We start from the raw sequence: 14,470 nt of genomic DNA, 5'->3' as shown, positions 1-14,470 counted from the left end.
GCACAAAGGCTTTTGTTGAATAAAAACACACTCGGTCCTTGGGCTTCGTCCCCATATGGCATCAGACTGTATCCTGACATACGGACGTCACCCTTCCCCCATTCCACTATGGCAAGCATCCCAGCAGGATGCACACAAGTCCTGGCTTCCCTTTAAATTAGTCGAGGCATGTGAACACACAGTGAAGAGGCAGTTACCACACTGACAGCTGTGTATGTGTGGAACACACGTCATCGCGGCCTGTAAACAGTCATTAAATCCGGTTCTCGCTGCATGGTGTGGTGTAAACACACGCGCACACACACACACACACACACACACTATAGTTGCAGACATTGGATCTTCTCCAGGCCGTAGCCTGTAGCTGAAGCTCAGGTAAAGGCTTTGTTTACCAAGCTTCATTCTGTTTGTATTATAGAGCTTTATATATCTGTCTGGATTATAAAGCTCATCATTCTGCACACAGTCACGGATCCATTCGGCTCTGTGATAATAGACCAGTCTTAAGATGGAGGTTTTTTTTTTAGGAGTGTTCTTAATTCATTTTAGCGTCTTTCTGTCTGTCTAGTGTTTATACAGTATGTTTTATCTATACAGTGCTTCTTTTTTTCCGACAACATTCACTGAAAGCATGTACGTAAATCAGCCAGGACCCTCAAACTGCACCCCTGCCTCTCTTACCATGACATCACTCCACAGGCTTTCTGTGTCAGGTCTGGCAACGAAAAAATTTCCAGAAGTTTGAAATTCACTTTTTAATGTCAGAAATGACTTGCATAAAAATAAATGCAAAATATGTAATGTAATAATTGCAATATGTATTTAGAATGGGTATGTATATTAAATCTATATGTATTTAAGCACATTTTTTATTGTTATGAATGAATTAGTATAATATTATGAATCTGTTAATATTAATTAATAACATATAAATTTGAGATTCCTGTATACAGTAGTTCACTCAAAAACTGAAAATTACCCTCAAGCTATCCTAAGTCTATGTGACTTTCTTCTTACAGATGAATACAATTGTATAAGTTATATTTCAGAAGTCCTGGCTCTTCCAAGCTTTAGAATGGCAGTGAATGGGGTTTAAGCCCAAAGCCCTAAGATTTTGAAGCCCAAAAAACTGCATCCATACATCATAAAAAGTGCTCCACATAGCTCTGGGGGGTCAATAAAGGCCTTCTGAAGTGAATGAATCAAGGTGTAATTATCATTTTTGGGTGCACTGTCCCTTAAAGTCAATATATATTTGTAGCCCAGTCTTCATTGCTGTTTGTTATTCTTATCATAATTTTGATTTGTTGTATTAATATTAATAATCTAATATATTATTCATGTATGAACAAAAAAGAATACTAAATAGATGCTTTAAAGATTACAAATGCAATGAAATATAAGCCTGATACATCAAAAAAGATATATTAAAAACATTTTTATTTTGTATTGATTTTGTGAATATTTTTTCTATTATTATTATTATTATAAATGCCAGACTTTATAAAGAATCACTCCAAGTCTCACGGTTTATCATCCATCAGGCGAAAAATCATAAATCTGATAGCACCCCACAAGAATTGAGTTCTCATTAATATCCGGTGCAGGATTTTCTGTCAGAATGTAATACTGACGGTTAGGGGTGTGTTCATGACTGAAGTGCCGACTGCAATCAGGCTAGCTCATCACATCAGCAGTATCTGTTACCTTACTAGTACTTTCTGCATATAAAACAGTATAGAATATGAAGAACTGTGACGCTTTGGTTGAAAAAGAATACTGGAGATGTGGTCGTCCATGCTGGCACTCTTTGAGCCAGTGATCAAACTGCCGTCAGAGGCTGTGCCAGTGAAGAGTTGCACTACCATGCTGTAATGAGATCCCCTGAGTGCCCTCAGCCAATCACAGTCGGGTATAGGCTCTCCTAGCTTGTGTTAATTGGCTGCAGGGGTAATGCCACTGCAACACGCCAGTTCACCTCAGAAAATCTGTGACATTTATATACATTACAACTTCTTTTTTAAAAATTCCTATATACAGTCGTGGCCAAAAGTTTTGAGAATTACATAAATATTGGAAATTGGAAAAGTTGCTGCTTAAGTTTTTATAATAGCAATTTGCATATAATCTAGAATGTTATGAAGAGTGATCAGATGAATTGCATAGTCCTTCTTTGCCATGAAAATTAACTTAATCCCAAAAAAACCTTTCCACTGCATTTCATTGCTGTCATTAAAGGACCTGCTGAGATCATTTCAGTAATCGTCTTGTTAACTCAGGTGAGAATGTTGACGAGCACAAGGCTGGACATCATTATGTCAGGCTGATTGGGTTAGAATGGCAGACTTGACATGTTAAAAGCAGGGTGATGCTTGAAATCATTGTTCTTCCATTGTTAACCACGGTGACCTGCAAAGAAACGCGTGCAGCCATCATTGTATTGCTTAAAAATGGCTTCACAGGCAAGGATATTGTGGCTACTAAGATTGCACCTAAATCAACAATTCATAGGATCATCAAGAACTTCAAGGAAAGAGGTTCAATTCTTGTAAAGAAGGCTTCAGGGCGTCCAAGAAAGTCCAGCAAGCGCCTGGATCGTCTCCTAAAGAGGATTCAGCTGCGGGATCGGAGTGCCACCACTGCAGAGCTTGCTCAGGAATGGCAGCAGGCAGGTGTGAGCACATCTGCACGCACAGTAAGGCGAAGACTTTTGGAAGATGGCCTGGTGTCAAGAAGGGAAGCAAAGAAGCCACTTCTCTCCAAAAAAAACATCAGGGACAGATTGATCTTCTGCAGAAAGTATAGTGAATGGACTGCTGAGGACTGGGGCAAAGTCATATTCTCAGATGAAGCCCATTTCCGATTGTTTGGGGCATCTGGAAAAAGGCTTGTCCAGAGAAGAAAAGGTGAGCGCTACCATCAGTCCTGTGTCATGCCAACAGTAAAGCATCCTGACACCATTCATGTGTGGTGTTGCTTCTCATCCAAGGGAGTGGGCTAACTCACAATTCTGCACAAAAACACAGCCATGAATAAAGAATGGTACCAAAACACCCTCCAACAGCAACTTCTTCCAACAATCCAACAACAGTTTGGTGAAGAACAATGCATTTTCCAGCACGATGGAGCACCGTGCCATAAGGCAAAAGTGATAACTAAGTGGCTCGGGGACCAGAATGTTGAAATTTTGGGTCCATGGCCTGGACACTCCCCAGATCTTAATCCCATTGAGAACTTGTGGTCAATCCTCAAGAGGCGGGTGGACAAACAAAAACCCACTAATTCTGACAAACTCCAAGAAGTGATTATGAAAGAATGGGTTGCTATCAGTCAGGATTTGGCCCAGAAGTTGATTGAGAGCATGCCCAGTCGAATTGCAGAGGTCCTAAAAAAGAAGGGCCAACACTGCAAATACTGACTCTTTGCATAAATGTCATGTAATTGTCGATAAAAGCCTTTGAAACGTATGAAGTGCTTGTAATTATATTTCAGTACATCACAGAAACAACTGAAACACAGATCTAAAAGCAGTTTAGCAGCAAACTTTTTGAAAACTAATATTTATGTAATTCTCAAAACTTTTGGCCACGACTGTAGACCTGGGGAATAATCTCATGTGACAAGACCATCTTGTCCCAAATCAGTCGTTAAATATTTTAATTAATTGTAATTATTATACATTATACATTTAATTATAATCATAGCTTCCGGTGGATTTGAATATGTTCATTAGCAATGTCTTTCCATTGATTCTCTAAGAGCTAAATACAGAGAATAATGGAGTGGTAGCTTTCCCATTATCGTCTTCAGATATGTAGATTGTACGATGGCTCCCCCTACAGTCTGAAACGGAGGTGAATGTGGAATTCTGGTAATAAAATGTGACAAGTCAGTGATGTCAATTCCCTCTCCTCTGCATATTTCCAGAGTAGCTTTGTGAGCTCAATACTGCTAGAATGGATTGTTATGTCTGTTCACTTGCCTGCGTCTGCAGTCGGGTACCAAACAGGTGCTGAGGAATACCAAAACACTCCATGTGTGGCTGCTTGGCCATCCGTGACTCGCTCACACACACCTCCTCCTGACCTCAGAGGAAGTGAGTGAGGTCACAAGCGTTCCTCATCAAAACAGAAACACTGTTACCCTTTTATCGTTCACACTGGGGTCATGATATCTGAGTGGATAAAACACAGGATGAGGCCATTCCAGCCACTCACACAGCATCTTTCCTTTCCAAGGAAATTGAATGTACTTTTTAGGCAGTGAAAAATATTATGGTTTCATGTATCCTTGATGATCAGAGAAAAAGGTTTTTTTTTATTTGATTTTTTTTTATTAATAATAAAATTATTATGAATTGCATAAGTTCAGTAATATGTTGTTGTTATTATGCATATACTGTTCAAGAAAACTTTCATTTCTGTGCAAAAAAAGTTAAAAAACTGATTTTTTTTCACCTTTCAAAATGTTGATTGTCAACCTCAGAAGGTCAAACTAAATATTATATGAGCCCATTATTTTCTGTGCATTTTATATGAGCATTTTCTATATATATCTTTGCATTTTTACATCCCAGTTACTAAACTTATAAATAAAATAAAATAATAGTAATGGTTGCAGGTTTGGATTAAATATTGTATGAGCCATTTATTTTCTGTTGGCTTTATATGAGCATTTCTTATATATGCATTTTTACAAACCTGTTACAAAGATTTGGAATAAAATACAATAAAATAAGGTTGCAGGTTTTGCCAAAATTGATTTGTTCTGTTGAGGGCTTGCTAGTTTAGGACCATATGTTTAAAAAAGCCAAAAAGATCTAGATGTAGCCTTGTGTTTTAGCAAGCAGCTGTGGCATTGCCTCGAAGTGCTTCATTCTCCCTGAACATTCAGCTCAACTCAGGGAGCCAGTAACATACAGTTTAATGCTCTTTGAGTTTGGTGCTCAAAGAAAAACAAACCTTGGGCGTATTTGTGTTATTTCTGCAACCTCTGTGCAAAGACCTATTTGTGACAGAGGGGGTCCTTCAACCAGCAAAGAAGATGCATTCAAATCTAGAGGTTTTCCTCACTTAAATGTAGATTTTAGTGTTATTATTGTAATTTTTGCTGTGTAACTGCATGTGTTTTGTACTGTGTTCTGAATCAATATGATTCAGGCATCGGATTGGACGTTGATGATGATGTCATAATCTGTTCAGCTTTCAGCAGATTAATGACTAGCCTCTTTACACTCGTTACTGTTCTCTCTTTCTGTCTAAACCTTTACTAAGCCATTTGAAAGTTATTAATGAAAAAAAGGTTATTCATAGCATCCTGTTCTGCAGTTCTTGAGGTTGTCTTGCTCTTATCATTAAGATCATCCTGTGCTATAGCTCAGCTCACGTATTACTGGCCAGGCTTCATTAGCTTATGGGAGTGTGTGATTGGGCGGGAGTTTGAGTCGATGCTCACAGCAGTCCCAGGTGGTCAGCTGTCAGAGATAAAACAGAAATAGGAGGAGCACAGGAGTCTGTGGATTGAAGGGTCCAGCGTTTTTGAGTTCCAGTACTCCCCTCCAGCTGCTCCTTATTTGTGCATGTGCATGATTGTCCCAGGAGAGTCTTTTACCCCGTAAGGACATTTTTCTCCATTACTCTGGCAAAGGCACAAACGTCAATTATGCTGATTGATGTGTAAATTCCCATAACGGACTATATTTAGGCATTCATTTGAAAGACTCATGCAGGTTGTTCAATGCAGAGTATTGATTAAGATACCTAGATCAGATGTCACTTTTTGATGATGATCCCTTGCAGGTACACTGTTCCTTAAATATAATTATTTTCATGTATAAAAACACTGCTCGGGGAAAAATATTGAGTGTTATATTGTAAAGACGACATAAAATCAAGTAATTGTTACTGTAAATAAGTAATTGGCTTTGTGCCAAGGCCGGTACTAGACATTCGTAGTCTCAGCCTCAGATGTCAAGCCCACGGACCGTTGGCTAGACGTCTGATGCATATGGGACACAAACGTGGAAACACTTCAGGAGTGTTGAAGTCGTCATCGGATTGGTTGAATTATACAGGATTTCCGCGAGACGTGTGTGTTGCGTTCTTTAACAAAACAAAAAGGCTGTGGTGCCAAACCCCCTTATGAAATTCGAGTTTACAACTGTGACGACGAGCGCTTATCAGGATGAACTAAATGCTGGATTCTCAAAAGTATGTCAAATATTTAAAGGCCACGGCACAGAATCTTTAAAATACATCCGAGAATTTTACTTGTTATTGTGGCGACATTTCCCCACACCGAAACATGACGCTGAATGAAATGAACGATGATTGGTTGTTTGACATGTCGGTCAAACGGCCTTATTGGCGGGCTTTAGCCAATGAAAGCTGCCATAGATTCCAGACCTTCAGCTGTCAGTCTGAAGGTCTGGCTATGCGAGACTAGGACATTCATGCTGGTGGCCCCCCATTCCCAATAAAAAGCACTTGAAACAAATATGATCCCTAACCTTTTTGTTTATACAACATTTGATTTTCAATTTTGCATATTTTTACTTAACCTGTATACATATTACTATTTTTAATGTCTTTGAAAGAAGTCTCTTATGCTCACCAAGCCTGGATTTATTTGATCAAAAATACTGAAAATAAAACAATAATATTGTGAAATATTATTATAATTTAAAATAGTGGTTTTCTATTTTACTTAACTTAAAAATATATTTCTGTGATCAAAGCGTTTTTTAGCGTTTGGCCGATTCTCGATTTAAAAAAAAAAGATTTTAAACTAGTCAACTTAAAAAAAAATTATTAATTACAACGTGACTCAAGTAACTTTTTCTTTTATTTTTTGATTTCTAAAAAATTTAATTGGTGCAAAACATTACATTTTAATTAATTGATAAAATCGGAAGAAGTGCCCAGCCCTAACTGAAGTTTATTTGATTGTGCTAAAGTGGAGCTATTGCAAGTATACTGTACTCACTTTACATATCTTGCATTTAAAGAACAATTTTATTCAAAGATCAATCAATCCTCATCAGTATTGATATTAAAACACAAATTAGGCTTAATATTAAGAAATGTGAATATAACAGTAAGTCTCAAGCAGTATGTCAGTTAATAAGTTAACAGATTTGAACTATGCTTAGTATAAAATAAATTTATTTAAAATATATAACTTTTTTTTCTTGGGTATGTTCTCATTTGGTTTGTAATATACCAAGAGTTAGCCATTTGAGTTGGAAACTAAGACCCTAGTAGAGTTTGGCAGCTGTCCACCTAGATCAGTTTCAGTAGACACACCAATGATTACTTACATTAACTAGTTTGCAGCAGTCATTGTTTTACCAGGAATCTTTAAGCAATTATCCAAGGACTGTTTTGGATCCATTGGTAGGCAGGTGCCACTCCACTTGAATCATCAAAACTTGTGAAGTGGGTAATAAGGGGGTTGGTGCCGCCACAGATGACTGAGTCTCTATATGTTTGTTGTGCAACGCTCTGCCATTTTTAAAGGCAAAAGCTGAACATGAGCTAATCTTGGACACCACCTGCCGGATTCAGCTTGCAATCCCATTAAAGTTAAATCCTTCCTATACAGTGAAAGAGAGATTGTATTGGACTTAGATTAGCATGTACACAAAACTTGAGGTCCTGACACTCATACGGATTCTGTGAACGCTCTCTGCGGTTCGGATCTCTCGGTGGTGTGAGCCAAGGTCAGCCTTGAGACATTTGCTTCTCAGGAACGTGTACAGGTCAGGAGATTGATGCCACTTCATGCCAGCTGCCGTCTGAAGGCGCAACAGTAAGTCAGCAGCACTTATTCACCGTGATCCACATATTAAGAGCAGATAACCACAAGTGGGTTTTAGCTTGGAATAGCTTGTAAAAATACAACAAAATAGAAGCATAACAGCAGCAAGGTTTAAAGATAATTATTTGTGTGGTTACTGTTAGTATATCCCAGGTTAAAAAATCAAAACAAAAAAAAACACACAGGGTCAAATGTCTGTGCCAACCAAGTGAACGAAGAATGTCTGGAAATGCATTTAGACACACCTGCATGCCTACAGAAAATACTTCATTAATGATCGAGAAGTTCTTCATCAAATTCAGTACATACTATGAAAGAAGGATAATTCGCTGTAGTGGCAGAGCAATTCTGTAATACATTATAACATAATATAAGCTTAAAATCTATTTCTGTAAAAATATTAATAAAATGAATTGTAGTATTTATTTGTTTGTTTGTTTAATGTTGGTGTTTTGTTTGGGGCCAGTAGCATCAACTTAGCATCTATGTTAATGCTGTGTCTTAAAGGGATAGTTTACCCCAAAAATTCTGTCACTAATTATGTTGTTCCAAACCCATTAAGACCTTTGTTCATCTTCACAAATTTAGATATTTTTTATTAAATCTGAGAGCTTTCTTACCCTGCATGCAATGGACAGGAATGGAACTACCACTTTCAAGGCCCAGAAAGGTAGTAAGGATATTGTTAAAATAGCCCATTTGACATCAGTGGTTCAACCTTAAAGGGTTAGTTCACCCAGATAGCAAAAATATGTAATTAATAACTTACCCTCATGTTGTTCCAAACCTGTAATACCTCCGTTTATCTTTGGAACACAGTTTAAGATATTTTAGATTTAGTCCGAGAGCTCTCAGTCCCTCCATTGAAGCTGTGTGTACGGTATACTGTCCATGTCCAGAAAGGTAAGAAAAACATCATCAAAGTAGTCCATGTGACATCAGAGGGTCAGCTAGAATTTTTTTGAAGCATCAAAAATACATTTTGGTCCAAAAATAGCAAAAACGACGACTTTATTCAGCATTGTCTTCTCTTCCATGTCTGTTGTGTGAGAGAGTTCAAAACAAGGCAGTCTGGATATCCGGTTCGCAAACGAATCATTCAGTTCACCAAATCAAACTGTGTTCTGAAGATAAACGGAGGTCTTACAGGTTTGAAACAACATGAGGGTAAGTTATTAATTACATAATTTTGCTATCCGGGTGAACTAACCCTTTAATTTTATGAAGCTACAAGAATACTTTTTGTGTGCAAAAAAAAAAAAATTAATGACTTATTTCAACAATTTCTCATTTTCTGAAAGTCTTTACTGTGCATTCACACAAGCACCACAACGTATGAATTTTACCATTGGACCCCCTCGAAACGTGTTTAGTTTCGTGTATAGTAAAAAGTTTTGAGTAGTAATTGGGAGGGTTTTGATGTGAAAACATGGAAACCCTTTCCATCAAGTGACATTATTATTGCTAACATAGCAGACTCGTAGAAAAATACATTATAAAGAGACAATAATCACTTCATCCGATGTTTAAGTGAATAAAATAGCCTTGACAGCCATACTTACTGAAGTTCCACAACTATTGACTAGGGCTGCACAATTAATCGCATGCTATTGTCATGCGTGTCTCGTCAGTAAAGCCGGTTCTGTGATTAGCGGTAAATGTCCATCATCTGCTTTTAAATGGAGCGGCACTTAATAGACAGAGCCGTAGTTCACTGACAAGCTATGCAATATTGCGTTCATAACGACATTTACCACTAATCACAGAACCGGCTTTACTAACGAGACATACATGACAATCGCATGCAATTAATCGTGCAGCCCTACTATTGGCTTTGTTCTCTCTCACCGGACTTGTGTGTGTGTAGGTGATGTAAAAGAGGAAAGCAAGCATTTGGACCAAAGCACTGTGATGCAAAGGAGGGGGAGACTCAAAATGTTTCTTAACTTAAAACGCATTTTTGCCCCGCTTTTGTTGTTTTAATACTTATACAATTATTTAAAGTATAAAACATTGTTATTTACAATACACAGTGTGGTTTTTAGTCATATTTTTAGGGGGGACAACCCTCAGATGGAGGGGGTCTTGTCCCCCGACCCCCCAGGACTTCTGCCTATATGCGCATGCATCATGGTAAACTGACATGGAAGAGACTAAATTGAATAAACGATGTCCTTTCTACCTTTCTGGGTCTTGTCAGTTGCATTGCTGTGTATGCAGGGGTCAGATAGCTCTCGGATTTCATAAAAAAAAATATCTTAATTTCTGTTCCAAAAATGAATAGACTTACAAGTATGGAACAACATGAGGAAGAGTAACTAATGACAGGATTTTTATTTTTAAATGCACTATCCCTCTAAGAATTAATCTGTCTTACTAGCAGTTAACTAGTTAACTCTTTTTCCTTCTCAGTTACTTTTTTTTTGTCTCTGTTTTTCATTCTGTCTAACCCTTTTTTTCGAACTGTAAAAAAAAAAAAAAAAAAAAAACTGTGACCTTGCAGCATGGTAAAAAATAAAAAAGAGGAAAAGGACACAGCCCCCTTTGCACGGGGCAAGAGCACTGAGATGCCACCGTCAACAGAAACCACACGGGGGGAGAAAGACAGAGAGGGCGAGAGGGAGGGAAGAGAGGGATGAGTGCAGGGGGAGGGGTTGAGAGGAGCATAGAGAGAGTGACTTGGAGAGACAGAGAAAACGAGAGGGTGTTCCAGGGAAAGGAGGGAGGCAGACGGCCCATTGGAGTGCATCGTCACGCTAGGTGAGAGGAGAACTGGCAACTGCAACAATGCAGGCTTTTGGTGCTCAGGGACGACTGAGTTTATCCTCCGCAGCTTAAGTTAGAGAGCAGACCTCCAGACGCTGTATGTTATTTGTGGCCAGCCGGGCTCAGGATGGAGTGAGAGGTATGTGTGAGTGTGTGTGTGTGTGTGTGTGTGTGTGTGTTTGCGGCTGCCTGAGCAGCACGCAGGTGTCTGGCAAAGATGACTGCAGCAGCTGTTGAGGCATGCAGCTATGTTTCTCTCTCTCTTTCACTCGTTCTCGCTCTCTTCCGTAGTCTGATGTCACTGATGTCTGATGCGGACTATATAAAACTTTTGCATGATATCTGAAATCTCTGATGACCTCCAGAGTTTGATTTGACATTTCTTTCTATAACTTTGCTGATGGAGCTCTAAGTAGCGAGCATTGATCTGCTTGTTTATTATGTTAGGATTTATTATGTCCATTAGGATGGTGACATTGAAGCAGAAACAACTGACGCAAACACATTTCACGTAGATTGGCTGGCCGACAACCATTACAGGAATTAAATGCAAGAGTAAATGGAACAATTACATCCTTGCGCTAGAGGTTCCTTCTTGTTTTATATTTATGTATAGCAAGACATGTTTTGTTCATCCGTATCCTGATGCCAGCCCGTTTTTCTGCTTTTATTGTGCTCCCTCTGTCATCTGGTGTGATCCAGGGAGTGTTTTGGCTTCTGTGGCGTCCTTGGGCGGTGGGTTTTTTTTTTTTAGGGGGGGGGGATTATACAGCATTAAGCTGCTTGGTATCAGATAATGCAGCAATAATCATTCTTTGTGGTTATGAATTCAGCTAGATTCATCTGAGCTGGTGGTGTTTTTGCATTCATACGAGTTTCAGCTGAACTATCTTTGGATCTGCTGATGTAATTAGATTCTAAGTTTAGAGCATGTAATATGTGAACATGGGGGTTGATCCTTTCACATTTTCTACATATCGTTGGCTTTCATATAATATATGTTTGGGATGCCCCAACATATATCAACACCAAATCTGCTGATATTAGAGATTTGTTTCTTGTATTAGTCAATTGTTTAATTTTAGATGTTAATTTCCCCTGTTTTATGATGTAGATAAAAAAATATACATTATATGTACATTATAACATAATCATGCATAAAATCACTTGTAAAATTTTTAATTATTCATTTTCGTTTTGGGTTACTGGCCATAACAAAATGAAATATTGATAGTAATACTGCTACTGATAACAGTTAGTTCGAAATAATTTATATTAGCTTAAATTGAGGGCATTTAATGAGATATTTCACCCTCAAAAATGATTAATTCCAAGCCTTACCTAATGTTCCTGTTTTATTTTGTTGTTTGCTTTTTGGTTTGGTCCAGGGTTTTTTTGTTTTGTTTTGTCTTGTTTTTTAGGGTTTTGTTTTTTTTGCTGTTGTTGTTTTGGTTTGTTTGGTTTTGTTTCGGTCCGGGGTTTGTTTGTTTTTTTTTTTTTTTGTTTTTTTATGCCATTGTTTTTAGACCCTTCTGACTTTCAGTATATAGACAAAAACAGTTAAACCATTTTTCATAGTTGAATAACTGATGACCGAATTTACATTTGTGGGTAAACTATCCCTATTAACATTCATGCCAGTTATGCCTATATTTGTGCCTTAGCTCAAACAGCCCAAAATACGTCTGTTCTTCTGTGACATTCTGTGACAACAGCTGTGCATTTGTATAGTCATCCAACCCCGCATGACTCATCAAGAATATTTCAGACCTCTTCCTGGGGTTACACAGTAAAGCTTCGCTTCTATCACACAGCATACATCTACTAGAAAACAAGGTCAAACCACACAGCGTTATGATGGTATGATATTAATGGTCCCAGTTTCTGCTGTCTGTTACAGTGCTGTTGGGCCAAACACATTCTGACAGTCATGTGATCTGAATGATCTCTTCGGGCGCTGTTGTGTTGGTGAGTTTGACATTGGGGTTTGAGTCTCCCATGTGTGATCTTGCCATTATTATGGCTGCTTTCCTCAAGGGATTCACAGGGCCATAACAGAACAAGTCTATTTCTGTCAAACAGCTCCAGCTGTGTCTAGGGGTTCGCTGGTGTGTTTGGCCATGTGATGGGAATGCGGGAATGTGACAGCGATGGTCGCTATCAGATTGGGTGTGTTTGTTTCAGGTTGGCTGACATGTGAATAACAGGACACTGTTATTCCAGATTATTACACGGCTCTGTGGAATACTTGATTCTGAATGGTCAGTCGTGACCTCCTGTAAAAGCTAATAACACAGGCTCATCCAGGTAACAGCAGTCAGCACTGTACTGTTGCTTGAACTATTTTGTTCTTGGTGGAAGCTTTGCATTTGTTTAGCTAATAAAATATTAAAACTTGATTCAAAATGGTGTACAATTGTTTAATTATGTCATCCTGGTATCACAGACTCAATTTCGTTTCATACAAACGCAGCTGCTGCCATTTTGCTACGATTGTTTTGTACGCTGTTATGGATTATAAGAGAACTAATGAACTGGTAAGGATTTAAAACATTTTCGTCTTAATTCTTTTATTGCCTTGTGGTGAAATGTTGTGTAATGTGTGGTTTGACTGCATCGTTTCCCTTAAATGTCCGTTTAGTTTGAATTTGCCGCTTGCTCGCAACTGCTGTCTTCACGGAAGCTTTGCGTTCAAATATTTCAACTCAAATCAATATTTTACATCTAATTATTTACTTATGTGGCAAGTAGCTGTATGATGTTTAACAACATAATGGCTGGTGTGATATGGTTTCCATAAACCCTTTCAGGCTGATACAAGACCCCTCTGCTTCGTGTCAGGGTCCTGATCACCCTTTCGGGGTTTATTCTGCGAGAACATCCGGCTATATGTACATTATCCCTTACTTATGGTTTTTTCTGTGGATCAGCGATCATATCACATATGTCACCGCCATTACGTTGTTAAACATCATATGGAAAGCTCTGTGTGTGGCAAATAATAACTTTATAAAAATAGACTACATCATTAAACAAACTCCTTATTGTTTAAAGGTCTCAAAGCCTTATATATTACGCAGGTGTTATACAATATGAATTGTGCAAATATTATTTAAATGAATCTATTTTTTGTACCTTGTGACAGCTGACACCCCAGCTGTCTTGTTGCTTTAAATAACTGGTTTAAATATATAAATAACATAAATAACTGAAAATTGAGGTCAAGCAAATTAAGATTCAGCCCTGTCGTCTGTCAGCAGATATCAAACTGGTTCATTCCTCTTAGCTCCAAATAAATGTTAAATATTTGATTATCATTGTATTTCATGGGGCCTGAGGAGTGTTTGGTGCACCCAAATTTGTCCTGTGTTTGAGTTACTGCAGGACTTGTCTTTAAATTAGTATTCAGGACATAAGATCTAGACATTGGCCATGAAATATTGCAACGCTAGGCTGGTGCAGTAACAAACAGGGGTATGTACTTTCTCATCCGAATCTGCTGTGTCATTGTGTCATGTAGGGAGCCTCTGAAGACAGAGCGTAGTGCATGAGAAACTAGGTATGATATATTTTCCATGAATGATGAAGAACTGGAAGAATTTGATGTTTTTATTTCTTTTTGATCGGTTCTGTTTATTTCGTTTTTTGGTTACGACTCATGACCGGATTCTTTATTAAATCAGCCTACCTGAAATATAACTCTATGGGATATAAGGAAATTAAGCAATAAGGAAATTTTTTATGTTTGTGAATCTGCACATTGTGTCCTACATTGTGTTCTCAAAAAAACCCAGATACTCAACTCCAAGTTAAGTAATGGTAGAAAGAGGTCTGTCATTCTTGATGTAAATCAGACTTGATGTAAATACTTAATTAGTGTATTTAG

The 14,470-nt window shown here is 38.1% G+C and overlaps 1 protein-coding gene across 7 annotated transcripts in view; it reads left to right on the top strand.

The window, feature by feature from the left end:
• The window catches only part of iqsec1b (IQ motif and Sec7 domain ArfGEF 1b), a 187,987-nt gene that overhangs the window by 131,413 nt on the left and 42,104 nt on the right, over positions 1–14,470 (top strand). The window contains exon 1 of one of the 7 annotated variants that reach the window (XM_059538068.1): positions 10,503–10,578. The exons of the other annotated variants lie outside the window; for them this stretch is intronic. The gene's annotated coding sequence lies outside the window, so the exon portion shown is untranslated. Of the gene's footprint in view, positions 1–10,502; positions 10,579–14,470 lie in introns of those variants that run through there. 7 annotated transcript variants of the gene reach the window in all.

This window comes from Carassius carassius, chromosome 44, assembly GCF_963082965.1.
Source record: "Carassius carassius chromosome 44, fCarCar2.1, whole genome shotgun sequence".
NCBI lineage: Eukaryota > Metazoa > Chordata > Actinopteri > Cypriniformes > Cyprinidae > Carassius > Carassius carassius.
The sequence above is the reverse complement of the archived record's forward strand: the minus strand, read 5'-3'. Positions and strand labels throughout refer to the sequence as shown.